This window comes from Taeniopygia guttata, chromosome 37, assembly GCF_048771995.1.
Source record: "Taeniopygia guttata chromosome 37, bTaeGut7.mat, whole genome shotgun sequence".
NCBI classification, from domain to species: Eukaryota; Metazoa; Chordata; class Aves; order Passeriformes; family Estrildidae; genus Taeniopygia; species Taeniopygia guttata.
In genome coordinates this window covers 1,937,667-1,951,603 of record NC_133062.1, presented here as the reverse complement: position 1 = coordinate 1,951,603, position 13,937 = coordinate 1,937,667, and the positions used below count along the sequence as shown (strand labels likewise).

Genomic DNA, 13,937 nt, shown 5'->3' with positions numbered 1-13,937 from the left:
CTGTTGCCTCACTGACACCTCCCTGGTGTTCCATGACGCCCTTTGGAGAAAAAACTGCTTCCCAAACCTGCAAATCCAGCCCAGCACGCTGGAGTTCGTGGGTGGCACTGAAGAAGTGCGCTCTCTGGAGATGACCAACTGCAGCCCTCTTCTCGCCAAGTACCACTGGTCATTCTGTTCGGACAGCCAGGCGGACAAGCTGGGGTATGTGCACCTTTGCCCTCTCCTTGGAGCTCTTCTTCCTGGTGCCCTGTTTGTACTTGGCAGAGAACAAAGCTGTTGGCCTAGGATCTGACAGACTGCTTCTGGCTTTCCTTGTTCAAATAACACTGACCAGCTGTGGTCAGCCTGGATGCTCCGAGAAAAGGTTTTCCACCAATTTGGTGCTGCCTAGCCCCCATAGGGGTTTCCCCTGGGAAGGAAAGCTGGGGTGAAAGCTGCTTTCTCAGACCTCTGTGGCCTGAGGCAATGTCACCTTGATGAAGGGCTCCTAGTGCCAGCTGCACAGTGCTGCTGGAGCCCCTTCTGGTCCCTCTGCTTTGGGATGGGTCCTCTCTGCAGGAGCTGCTCTCTGCTCCTTGCCTTCCTCCCTTGTACTGTGCTGCAGGATGCCCAGAAAGTCCCAACACCAGAGAAAAGCTACCTGGTGCCTGGGCTGATGCTGAATGTCTGTTAGCTTCCCTTTCCTTCTTTGCTGAGACAACTCCTTTAGTGCCAGGATGATTTCCCTCCCAGGGGTCAGCTTTCAGCAGACACCTTGGATCTTCACTCCCTTTTTTTGTGACCTGTTACTCGTTTTGACTTTTCCCCTGCAACATGTCCCTGGTGGGTTTTGTCCTGTTTGACAGCAGGACTTGTTCATCACATCATCTCATATCCCTGCCTCCCTCAGAGTTTCTGCTTTAGAGTGAAAAATGTCGTTGTCTGGGCAACTGGGAAGTTGCTTCAAACCATTCATGAAAACTAAAGACAGTGGAATAGATGATTAGGGATCTTTTGGGGGTTATGACGAGACTGCCCCTCACCCAGAAATTAAACCCAGCCTTAGGTAGCAAGCTACAAAGCTCAAGGCAGTGATTCCTTGGGGAGCAGGTCATTACAGGCCCTGAATGCCTGTCTGGGGATGGAGCATCCAGGTTGTGTTTGACTGTGTGGGGAGCACTTGCAGCTCAGCAGGGTGACAGGCAGGCACGGCTCGACTGTGTCCCTCGCGTGGCATTAGAAACACAAGCAGGGTTACCCTAGGCACCTGCTTCAATTTAAAATGGGGAATGTGACCTGAGTCACCTGGGAGTGTTGGAAAATATCAACCAACCCCCCCCAACATTGTCAGGGAATCATTCCTGATAAATACCTGGTGGAGCTGCAGAGTTTCTAGCACTGGGCACTGGGGTTTGCTGGGCTGGCTCCTCACTGGCCGGGTCTGCCCCTCGGTGCCTCAAACCCCACCTTTCTGCTTGCCTTCTGTGTCTTTCCCTCTGCCACTTCTTGCATCCCCACAAGCTGTTAATCCCTGTCCTCTGTAGGTGCTCAATGCAAGCAGTTGCAGCTGCTGCACTGCTGCTGCCTGGGCGTCATCCCTGGGCTGCCTTTAGAACAGACCTGCTCCAGCCTGGATTGGGAAGGGCTGGATCAGACCATTTCTCAGTTCAGCACTCCAGCACCCACCCAGGGGCTGCATCCTGAGCAGGAGCTGCTCGTGCAGGTGTCCCTCCCTCCTCCCTCTCACTGCAGGTCCCTGTTCACATTTCTGTTGTTTTCCAGGTATAAGCTTAACCCACCTAAATTCAAACCCCAACCACCAAAGGAGCAGAGAACCTCCCGTTTGGATTGCTCAGCATACAGAAGGAGATTCAGGATTATAAAGGAGGAGGTGGACAGTGCCCTGAAAGAAGCACGGGATTTTGCCCAATCTTTAGGAACAGAGGTAGATTGTTTTTGTACACACACTGCTTGTGTTGTCTCCCCAGCTTGCCACTGACAAGTCACGCTTGTGCTGACCTCCCTTTTTGCTGCCCTGCTGCCCTGTGCCCCTGTGGGTTGGGCAGCAGGGCCCGTGGCTGGGTATGGGGTGCGTGGGAGGGAGAAACAGGAGCGTTTTCCTTGGAGAAGCTCACTCAGATCCTACAGACCTGTGCTGAGTGTGGGATTTTTGTGCCTGGTTTTCTTCACAATGTAAGATGAGACTTTTATCTGCATCATCATGGTAAGAGCTCCAGCTTCCTTCCCAGAGCAAGCTGTGATGAGTCCTGATCTCCATGTACCCTTTTCCCAGCCCAGCCAGACTACCTGTTTCCAGGTGTCTGCTCTCACCCGAGAGCTGGTATTGAACTGGTGGCCCTGAAGTTATCTTACAAACTGAGATTTTGCAAAGTGGCTGTCTCTTCCTCCTGGCATAGAAAATGGCTTGTTTTTCAGGTGCCACCACAAACTCCTGGACCCCCTCACCTGCCACTGGAGCTGGCAGGAATCACGTCCTCCGTGGATGCACCTCACACTCCCCTCGAAGCGGAGGAGGTAAGAGGGAATCTGTCTCACTTGCCCATTGCCAGCGTGGCAAGCAGGGCTGTAGCTCCCAGTCCCACTGGTGGCCCCCAGCACTGCCCACAGAGGAGCCTCACGTCCCTCCAGGCCCATACAAAGTGCTGCTGAACCAACTGGGTGTTGGCGGGGCCGTGCAGGACATGCTGTAGGGCTGCCCAAGGACGCTGTGCAGCACCTATGGAGGGCATTGCTCCCCCTGGACCTCGTCAGCTGGTCCATAGGAAATTTTTGCAGGAGCTTTTGCTGTAGCACCTGGAGAAAGCAGGCTACAAATCTGAGAGAGGGGGGAAAAGCCTCAGGAGTCAGATGAGCGGGGCTGGAGTCCTTCCCTGAGCTCCCTAAGCTCCAAGAGCTCTCCCTCTGAGTCTCCTCCTTTTCTAAAAGCAGTAAGAAATGCTTTTTAAAGGCATGTTGTGCATCAGAGAGAATTTCTACTGCCAGAAGACATCCCAGTTCACTTTAATGTAGTGTATTAATTAGCACATTGATCCGTGAGTATGGGAGAAGATTTTCCCCATGGTCCCTCCACTGGTCAGTGGCATGGATGCAGAATGAGGTTAGGGTGATTTTGGCTGTGTTTGGGAAATAGGCCCCTCCAGGTCCAGCTGCACTTTGCTCCAAGATGCTCTTCTGCACCCATTTCCATGCTCAACACCTCAATCTCTCCTGTCCTCCATCCAGGCTTTCAGTATCCTGCCGCTGTCAGGTGTGCTGCAGCCAGGAGAGAGCCAGCAGGTCTCCTTCACCTTCTCTGGCCGCCGTGACATCCTCGGCAGCGTGAAGGCGCTGTGCTGTGTGGAGGGAGGCCCCACCTACGAGGTGGAGCTGATCAGCTCACGCCTCAGCTACTCCCTGAGCTGCTGGGAGATCAACTGTGGCCCTCAGGTACCACACACAGCCCCTGGCACGGCTCCTTGCCCTGGAACCACGGCCAGCGGGTTCCTGCCCACCTCGGCCCAGGGCTCCCTCCCCTCCCCAGCCCCTTTGTTGGCTCTGGGGCTTGGAAGTACAACCTTTGAGGGACACATCTGGCATCCAACCTGGTTTAAAATAGCCATCTCCAAAAATGTAGGGAGTGCCTCTTCTTCTGGGTACCTGAGACTGCCTCCTGGGGCAGGCAGGGTCCCAGTGGGGATGCCCTGGGGGTCATGTCCCTGAGGCATCCCTCTGCTGATCCACGCCTAAAGCCTGACCTCCAAGGAGATGCTCGTCTAAAGCTCCTGCTTAATCCACAAATAAGCAAGGGAAGAAGTTGCGCTTCCAGTCGCTAGAGTTGGAGAGACTGTCCTAGAATAATCCCCACTTTCCAGCTGAAAGCCCACGGATATTTCCAGCTGCTGGCCCTGTCTGTGTTGCCCTGTGTGACTCCCTTGTTGCATGTGTGTTGCTTGACAATAGTTGCATGCCTTTTCTCCTGGAATGCCTCAGTGCTGTCTCTGTTTCTCCTGGCTGTTGGTGACCCCTCAGAGTGCAGAGGGCCTGTGTCCCCCGGTTCATTTATTGCTGGCCCTCACAGGGCTGTTACCACACCTCTGTGTGCTGCCAGAGCTCCCTGGTCCTGCGCAGGTGCCCTGTGCCTGGGGGTTCCCCAGGTTCCCAAGTGCCCTTATCTCCTCCCTGGTCCCTGCTCCCACGATGTGTCTGCTTCCAAGTCCAGGAGAGAGGAAGGAGATTCCCAGCAGCAGGCCTGGGTCTGTAACTTCCCGCTCCTGTGCCTTCTCTCCAGATATTTAATGAAATTGGTCACAGCACGGTCACCCTGGAGAACACTGGCAGGACTGAGTTCACCTGGGTGCTGAAGCCTAATGCTCATGACCAGCGTCTGCCTGGTGTGTTCCTGGTCAATCCCACCACTGTAAGTAGCACAAGTGATGGACCCCAGCCCTGTGCCAGGTGGCCCAGGAGAGCGTTGAAGGGAAAAAGGAGGGGGAGAAAGTGGGAAAAAAGTCAGAGGGGAAAACCCAAACCCAGCCATGAGAGAGAGAGAGAGAGCTGTAAGCAATTTCTGATAGGGGGAGAGAAGGTCAAACAAGGGCGCTCCAGATAGAGTCCCCACGGCCTTGGCTGGTGGGTGGCTCTGCTGTCAGAGGCAGAAACCAGCAGGAGGCATGAATGTGTTGGTCACTGTCCTGTCCTGCTGTCAGGGGAGTAGAGGAGAATTCTTTTTGGTAGATTTCTCGGATGAAAATAAGGCACAAATGCAGGAAGTACTGTATCTGAAAACTGTTTGTTGATAAACAGAGGGTATGGTCCCGACCAGAAGGGGATAGAAAAGAGAGCAGAGAGAGAAAATGAGAAACGGAGAAAGTAACAGAGGACAGGGACAGAGCATTACTGCTGGAACCCTGGGACGCTCCGTCGGCGTCCTGCTGGGCAGGTGGAGCAAGTGTGCTGCCAGCTGCACGGTGAAAAACACGTTCCCTCTCCTGTGAACTTGTAAAAAGTTTAATAAAGGACAATAGGAGACAAAGAGCACAGAGCAAAGGTTATAACAGCCGGGTGCATCTTGGCACTCAGCCAGGAGCACACTGTCACCTTCGGGGATACCCCTTAAGTGCCTTTTCCATTACATCAGCCTGTTGCATATTCATAGACTCTTTTGCATAGTAAACTTTTTCCCTAAACTAGTTTACATGTTCTAAGAATTGCTTAGCATGGCTCCTCCTTGGATCCGCCCTTTTTGGAGCGTGCCTATTCCTTGGCTGCAGTTTTAGTCCTTTTTTGTCATCATCTTCAGTTTTGGCCCCAGCCCAGGCTGCCTTCAGACGGTGAGTGCTGATGGTTGGCAGAGCTATACAGTGTCTTCTTCATATGTTCACTGGATGCCATCCCATGCCAGCAGGCACTTTAACCCAAGCACATTATATCAGCTATTTCACTAAGCTTAATTAACAACAGAAATAAAAACGATATCTTTATAACTAAGTTACTTTAACACGACACATATAAGATCAATGTTCATGTTTTTCATGGAGACAGCAGAGCACCAGCTTGCCCTGGCGAGAGGGGAAGCGGCGACAGCAGGGTAGACAGACAGGGAAGAAATGGCTCTGTAGGGAGCCAGGCCCTCCAGGTGCTCCCAGCCCAACAAAAACCCCAAAAATGGCAGGGAAAAACTGGCAGTGCTTTTATATGCTAAGATTCCTCCTGTCATAGATACATATTATAACATTGGCTTTTCGCAAATATTAATATCAAAGCAATGTGACTCCCCTGTGCAGGAAATGCTCTGAGTCTATGTTGTAGAAGGCTGAATAATTGCTTTATTATATCATCTTATAATATATTGTACTAGAACTATATCATACTAAAAAATACTGAAGAAAAACCTGTGACTGTCTGCAGATAGTCCAGCTTTGACCCAATTGGCCAATCAATCCAAACAGCCATCACTGGTGTCTAATTAACAAATCCCTCCTCAGTAAACAATCTCCATAACACATTCCACATGTGCAAACAACAGGAGCAGCGAACAGAGAGAAGAATTGTTTTCTTTGAGCTTTCTCACTGCGTCTCACAACTTCCCAGGAAAAATCCTGGGAGAGAGAATCATGCCTCTCTCTGTTCAGAGAATGTGAATCCACATATTAAAATGGATTTTATATGTGTGGTGTTAAAATAACTTTGTTATAAAGACACAGTTTGTATTTCTGCTGCTGGTTAAGCTTAGACATAGCAGTGAAATAGCCATGCTTGTGTTAAAATGCCTGCTTGGATGGGATAACACCCAGTGAACACAGGATGAGGACACCTGTACAGATCTGCCAACCATCAGCACTCACTGTCTGCAGGCAGTGAGGACCAAGGCCCAAACTGGAAGCGATAAAGAGAAGGAGCCAAAACCCAGCTAAGAAACACACACGCCCTAAAAAGGCAGAAACAAGGAGGGGCCATGTAGAATGGTTCCTGGAATGTGTAAAGTAGTTTATGGAAATACATAAGGACTATGAATATGCAACAGCCTGGTGTAATGGAAAAGGGATTTAAGGGGTGTCCCGAAGGTAACAGCGTGCTCCTGGCTGAGTGCCAAGATGCACCCGGCCCTAACAACCTTTGCTGTGGTCTTTGTCTCCTATTGCCCTTTATTAAACTTTTTACATTTTCACAGGAGAGTGAACATGTTTTTCACACTCCCATAACTCAGCCCTTTCAGGAAGACTTGGTCAGGCAGGCAAAGTTTTCTTGGGCTTTGGGGTCTGCCCTCCTCCGAGGGGGAGGTCGCTGGCAGCCCCCAGACACGGAGCCTGCCTGCATTGTCTGCCACCAACCTCCTTTGCGCGTGGGATGAGTTAGGGCTCCCAGCACGTGGACAGCCCATATTGTAGTTTTTCACCCCATGTCAGAAAATGGATTTATAGCCTATGCTGAGGCATGACTAAAAATCTAATTGGTTCCTCACAGTCACTCTGGGGACCCTGACGGCTGAGATGTCAGGCTGTGCTGGCACTGGAGCGTTTCTGAGGGTCACCTTACCCAGGGCGTGATCACACAGGACATTGTCCTTGGCCCTGCCTCCCCACTGCCAGCTAAGCACCACTTCCATGTCCCTTACTAGGCTTGCTGCTCCCTGCCTTCTCCAGCCCTGCTGCTGTGCATCAGCTTTGTGGGGCAGTGAGGGGGCCAGGGAGCGGGGCTGGAAGAGCAGGGAGAAAGATTAGCAGCATCCCACCACTGCCCAAGCCTCTCAGTCCTGCCTGGATGTCTTTGAGCCGAAGCAGCGCTCCTGCCTTTGTACCTCCTTGACGTGGGAAGCAATTTGCTTTCCCATTTCTGCATGCCTGAATCCTCCAAGGGACGAGAGGAGCTGCTGGCCCTGCTGAGAGCAGGGGCTTCCCTTCCCCAGCGGCAGCAGAAGAAGTTGTTTTTGTTGAGGCAGGCTCTTGCTGGCAGAGGGCAAAGCCTGTTAGCATCAGGGCTGTGCTCGCATCAGGCTGTGCTGGGGCTGCAGCCTTGTGAGCCCTGGGGAGGACACACGGTGCCCTTTTGGGTGCAGGGAAGGTAGAAGGTGTGAGAAACAAAGGCCACTCCTCAGTTAAAATTAAAAAAAAGTTATTAAGAGCCAATCCGGGACAAAGTCAATAAAGCAGAAGTAACAGTGCTGGGTGCTTAGCTGCAGCCACAGGCACACCAGTCAACCCAGCAACACCCCTTATCTCCCCTGGGTATTGCATCAGCCTAATACATATTTACAAATGGTTAGATATATTCAAAAATTTTAACATAGTTCCTCCTCCGTACCACCTTTTTGGAGCATGTGCAGTTGTCCTAGTGGTGGTCATTTGTTACTTTTCAACATATTCAACAGGTTTCCATTGCTTCACTATTAAATGTTAAATGTAATATTATATATATGTTATAAATTAATATATTTATATGTGTATGTTATATACTTTTTATATCTTATAAATTAATATATAAGTGTAATATTAATGGTATAATTTAACATTATATAAATGTTAAATGTTAATATTACAACAACTCTTCACCAACATTAGTATCACAACACAACATTTGCATTAAAAGAACTCTAAACTTTAGCAAAACTTCTTTTACAGAAGTCAACATTATAAACCACATTGTATTTAAGAGTTGTGAAAGCCAACACTGTAATATATTTATCACGAAGGTGGTGTGGTCCGATGGTTTATTCCAGATGAGAGTCTGTCTCCTCAGCCTGTCTGTCCCCTGATCCCCCATCAAACACTCTGATGCATTCCCTCCCTCTTCTCCTGTCCCTGCAGGGCTCCATTGCACCTGGCAAGAAGCAAGAGCTGGAATTCTCTTACATGCCGGGAATACCAGGAGCTTTCACCAGGATTTACCAGCTTAAAGTGGATGACCTGGACCCAAAAAATATCCTCCTGAAAGGAGAAGCGTGCTGTCCCTTGGTCAGCGTGAACCTGCCCTGGAACACCACAGGTGGGCACGGCCTGTCTGCCCCCAGGAAGGGCCGCTCTGGTTTTGTTCCCCACCGTAAGCCCATGGGGCAGCTCATGCCAACCCCCACCGAGCCTGGAGGCCTGCAGGACTCCCAGGCCAACTCAAGCCCCCCTGGTTGCTTCATGAGTCTTGAGCAGAGGATGCCATGTGGGCTTTGTCCCAGGAGCCATCCTGCAGATCTTGCCAGCACATCTGGCAGGGTCCTGAAGGATGGTGGCAAGAGTGAAGGGCTTGGGAAAGCTGTAGGAGAGGCTGGCAGGGCTTCTGGCAGGGTTGGATTTGTGTGACATTGCCAAGGATGAGATGCTCCTCGGTGGGGAGGGAGAGAACGTGAGGATTCAGTGAGGAGCAGCAGCATTCACTTCCCATAGTGGGCTTGAGGGATTTCTTCCTGGAAGAAACCAGTGTTGGGAGGCAGGGACTTCCCAGCTGAAATGGGACTGGCACTTTGCTCACACTTCTCTTTGCGGACGTTTTCTTCCTTCAGAAAATGAAAAACATGAGAAGCTACTGAAAGAGACTGTAAAACCCCTGCAACAGTACAGTCAGAGGAATAAATCAAAAGTTGTTCAGAAGACTCAGAGCCTGAAGTCTCAGACTCTGAAAACTCAGACTCCAAAGACTCAGACCTCGGAGACTCGGGATGCGAAGCCTCAGGACCTGAAGCCCCGTTTGCTTGGCTCTGACATGGTAGTAAGAACAGCTGCAGCCCCGTTTGGCACATGCCACCTTCTCCGTGTCACCTGAGCCCCTTGCAGCCCACAGCAGCTCCCCAGTGCCCTGATGGCACCTGGGACCTCCCTGCCCACCTACAACCTTGTGTCACCTCAGCATTGCCCCTAGGGCTGCCACTCTGGTCATGGTCTCTTCTGGGGCTGCATCAACTTCCCGGCTACCCCAGGGAGAGGTCCTGAAGGCCATGCTCCAGGGATGGAGTTGATGGTGCTTTGAAGGAGATGCAGGTCATTGCTGGGGAGTTTGTTGGTCCCAACCCAAGCCCTGCCAGAGTTACAGACCTTAACAGCGGCTGCCTGATTGTGCCCTGGGGCTGTGCTGGTGGTGCTCATCTCCAAGAGGCACCAGCCTTGTCCTGGTTCCCTTTCAAGACAGTTTTTGTCCAAGCTGCCTTGGTACTGGCTGGGAGCAGGCAAGTGTCTGGAGCTCTGGAAGGTTCCTGGCTGGACTGTCTGCCTGGCCAGAGCAGCTTTGCTAAGAATCTGGGTAGGCAAAGATGCTGGACTTACTTACCTGGAAATGAGGTCCTGGCTAAGAGAGCAGGGGGTGTCACAGACTCTGAGCAGCCGGACAGGAGGACCCCACACCCCCTCCCAACAAGAGCAGGGTGGGATCCTTTCTCAGGTGCAAGCTGGGCCTTGGGAAGGAGCTTTGCTAACCAGGCACTTTTTCCCTTTCCCCAGCCAAACACTCAGCTGCAGATAAACACGATGACGATGCTGATAAAGAAGGCTGCTCTGGAGCGGCTGAAAAGGCTCACATACCATCTCCCAAAGAGCAGGTTTCCTAACAAGCAGCTACGCCAGAGTCTTGTCAAGTGAGTAGGGACTCCCATCCCCATCCCCAGGTGCCCCATGGGGAACACCCAGCCATGTCCCCTTCTCCTGAGAGCTCCTTGGGCCTGCAGAGCTGGGAACAGCCTGGACTTCAGAAGGGGTCTGGTCCCGGTGGCTGTGACACGCCACACGTGAGCAGTGGGGTGTCCTCCCTTCCCCAGCACCACGCTGAGCTTTGGACTGCTCAGCTCCCCACAGGTGTGGGGTTCTGTCCCTAGAGCTGAGGGGACCCAGTGCAGACCTTCAAGCCCTTCCAGGCAGGATAAATTCTGTCCCTGCTGACTAGCTCTGAAAGAGACAGCTCCCAGCTGATGTCGTGGTTCCAGCTAACAGAGCACACTAAACAAAAGGAGAAGGGAACCGCACATGTCAGCAAACCCTTTAAAACCCCAAATCAGATGGCTTGAATCCTGGTGGGGTGGCAGGGCTTGTCTAGGAAACTTGGTGGGTCCCTGTGACCATCATGATGCAGCACAAGCAGCAGAGGTTTCAATGCAGGAAGCAGATGCTCTGCAGAGCAGATCATGTGGTCTGGTTGCAGGGCAAAGAAGATTTCCTGTGCAGGCAAATCACATTCTAGGCCCCAAACAATTTCAGCCTCAGGCTGTACCCCAGGCTGGGCAGTTCCACTGAGACCAGTGGAGGACCAGTGGACTCACCTGTACTGGCTTTTCATGGCAGAGGAGCTGTGGGCAGTGTCCATTTTAAATAATTTTATTTGCAGGTACTGTTAGTAGCCAATACAACCTAGGACTTGTCAGGACTCCTCCTGACTTCCCTAACTCTTTGCCAGGTGGTCAGGCCACGGGTTTCATGGGCTTGAGCTGAGTTTTTACAGCGGTGAATAAAGAAATAGCCACTTTATTTATGGCTGTCCTCTCGGACATGCAGCCAGCTGTGGTTTAAGGACTGTCCTTAATCCTCCTTGCAGAGTTAAGCTGCCTGAGTATATCCTGGACATGGGCCCTGTCCTTAAGGGTTTCACTGAGAGAAGCACTCTGGAGATCACCAACGCAGGGCAGATCCCAGTGTCCTTCCAGGCTGATCTGTCTGCCCTGCAGGATACAGGTAAGCAGTGCTGGAGACACTTCCTGTGGCCTTGAAGGAGGTGTCTCAGATTAGCTTAAGCCACTGAATTTGGGGAGGTTTTTGAGCTGTTTTCTTCTCAGTGCCCCTGCTGGGAGCTTTAGAGGCAGAATTCTCCTGGCCATCCATGCCCAGGGACCTCTCCTGGCCTGCCTGTGACTGCCCTAACACTTCAGTGCAGAGGCCAGGTGGACTCATCACCCTGGTCACTTCTCAGCATCCTCTGCCCTTGGCTCCCATAAGCATCGAGTTTCTTTGGGCACTCTGTGGGCTTGTTTTGGCAACCAGTGGGGTCTGCTGTGTATTGGAAATGCTTTGTTTGGAGTTCACACTGTCAGAGCACCTGTATTTATCCTCTATGGAAGAAACAGCCAGTGGTATCCTCTGGTGGATCAAAAGAGGCTTCCAAAAGAGGCCTCGAGGCAAGGCTGCACTTCCATCACAGTGCCTCGCTGTGTCTGAGGGCTGTTCAGGTGCACTCCAAGTTTTTATCCAGGTCACAGAACAGCGTGGGGCTTTCCCCAGCCCTCTCAGCCAGAACACCTGTAAGGCTTTAATGTGCTTATGGCACATTTCGTGTTCCTCGGGTATCTCAGCTGCTTTGTGTTCATCTGTTCCAGGTTTCAGCGTGGACCTAGGCCTGATAAAGAGCCTGCCCCCCAGCCACAGCGTGGCGTTTGAAGTGCACTTTGAAAGTGCCCACCAGCCACCGCGTGACGTGGATGTGCTGCTGCCCATAGAGGTACCAGAGCTCTTGGGGCAGGAGCAGGCTGGGCACAGCAGCAGATGTCACCTGCACCCTCTGCTGAATTCTCTGTCCTTGTCCAGGTGACAAATGGCCCCACGTCTCACATCCGCCTCTGTGCCACTGTGCTGGCACCGTCACTTGAACTCTCCAAGAACACGCTGCAGTTCTCTGACATCCTTGTTGGGCAGTGCCAGGTTGAGACCATCTGGCTCTACAACCGGTTCCAAGCCCCCTGCAAATGGTCCATCAAGCCTGTTCTGAAGGTAAAGCACAGGCAACATTGAACACGTAACTTCTTGGCTGGGTTTCTTTGTGTCTCTTGCCCTTTCTGCTCCTGTGGCTGCCTGAGCATTTGGGTCTACAGCATGCTGGAGGAAGCTTCTGAGGGTCTGGATCAAGGCTGGTTTCCCTGAGCCTGTTCCATTAGCGGATGCTTTGCTTTTCTGCCATCTTCACCCATTCCTCCTCCTCTGAGGACAGTAGTTCCCTGTCTGCCTGCCCTGTCTACAGGTTTTCCCTCCAGCTCTAGCTATGGGGGCCGCTCTTGGTTTGGCTGTGGGTGCTCTTAGCACTGCATCAGTGTCTCAGAGCACTCAGGAAGTGAGGCTCTGTCCTCGCAGACCAAGGAGACCTCACACAGTTGGTTTCTGTGCCCAGAAGGATCAGCACAAATACGTGACACCAGCCCTACGCCAGAAGCAGCGGGCGCCAGAGGATGAGCCCTGTCCCTTTGAAGTGATGCCCTCCCAAGGAACCCTTGATCCACAACGGTGGCAGAACTTACAAATCTGGTTTACACCCAAGGAGGAGGTGAGACTGGCAGGTGTCAGCCCGGGAGGCCTGTCAGGGCTATCTGGAAATGAGGGCCTGGTGCAGAGAGTGTGGTATGAGCTCTGCCTTCACAGGGAGCTTTCTGCAAAGCCCATACTTGTGGCAGCACAAGGAGAAATGTGCTGCCACACATACTCAGCGTGGCTCAGTTCACCCCAGAGAGCCCTCCCATGAGATGTGCTTTGAAATGCCCACAGGGAGCTTGCACAGAGAGCACCAGGGCTGCCTCTCAGCACATGGGGGGATGTGCCCAACTCCCCTCAGCCTGCCCCTTGCCTGGCTGTATTTGCACCTGCGACACTCGGCGTCACAGACACTCGCAGGGGATAATCCTGGAATGGCCAGGCTGGGCTCATCCTGCTGCAGGACTGACAGACAAATCAGCCACCAGACACCTTCCTGGGCGCGGCAGGACAGTCACCTGTGCTGCCAGCAGTCCCTGGGGCTCTGGCCTGCCTGCACATTGCCGTGCAGCTGGGGATTCAACTTAAAGGATGGAGCATTCCCAAAAATAGTTTGCCTGTGGCCGCTGGGTCTCGGAAACTGGCAGTGTGTACCAGCATGGACACAAGTGCTTCTGTGCTCACCAACATTCCCAGGGATCTTTTAATTGCTGGAAAGATGTAACCATCTTGTGTCTGGCTTGGACCGGAGCCAAACACTAAGCAGGGAAGATGACCCTTATTTCTGGCCAGCGAGAGCTGATTTGCCCCTCTCCTGGAGTTGGTGTTTGCCTGATGCAGCAGTACCAGGACAGTGCCTGGACACTGTAACCCCAAGGGCCCTTCCCATGAGCATTGCACTCCTGCATGACCAGATGAAAATGCCTGACAGTCTTTGTACATCCATCTGGTACCCAAATACCCAGTTTCAGTGCACACCAGGATTCATGCCAGTTACTAGACCCAGGACACAGGTGCTGTAGTCCCTAGCAGAAGTAAATACCTGTTTTCTCTTCACCTTGGAGGAACTGATAACACCCTGACCTTGGGGCAAGCGTTGTTGTATTTGGGGTCCTGTCACTCGGGACTTCATGGATGAGTTGTCTCCACTTTTCTCTTTTCAGAGGTCTTACAAGAATGAACTGAAGCTTAACATGTGTGGGAGCAGCAATCACTTAAAGCTGCACCTCTCAGGACGAGGTCTGGAGCCACGGCTGGAGTTCAGCCCCCCAGCACTAAATATGGGATGGGTGCTGGTGGACAGCGATGGGGTGG

The 13,937-nt window shown here is 52.2% G+C and overlaps 1 long non-coding RNA gene across 1 annotated transcript; it reads left to right on the top strand.

The window, feature by feature from the left end:
* The first annotated feature begins 2,422 nt into the window (after positions 1-2,422).
* LOC140681591 (uncharacterized) lies at positions 2,423-4,347 on the top strand. Its single transcript, XR_012052639.1, has 3 exons — positions 2,423-2,517; positions 3,226-3,429; positions 4,271-4,347. It is a non-coding gene; the product is annotated as an uncharacterized lncRNA (long non-coding RNA).
* The last annotated feature ends 9,590 nt before the right edge of the window (positions 4,348-13,937 follow it).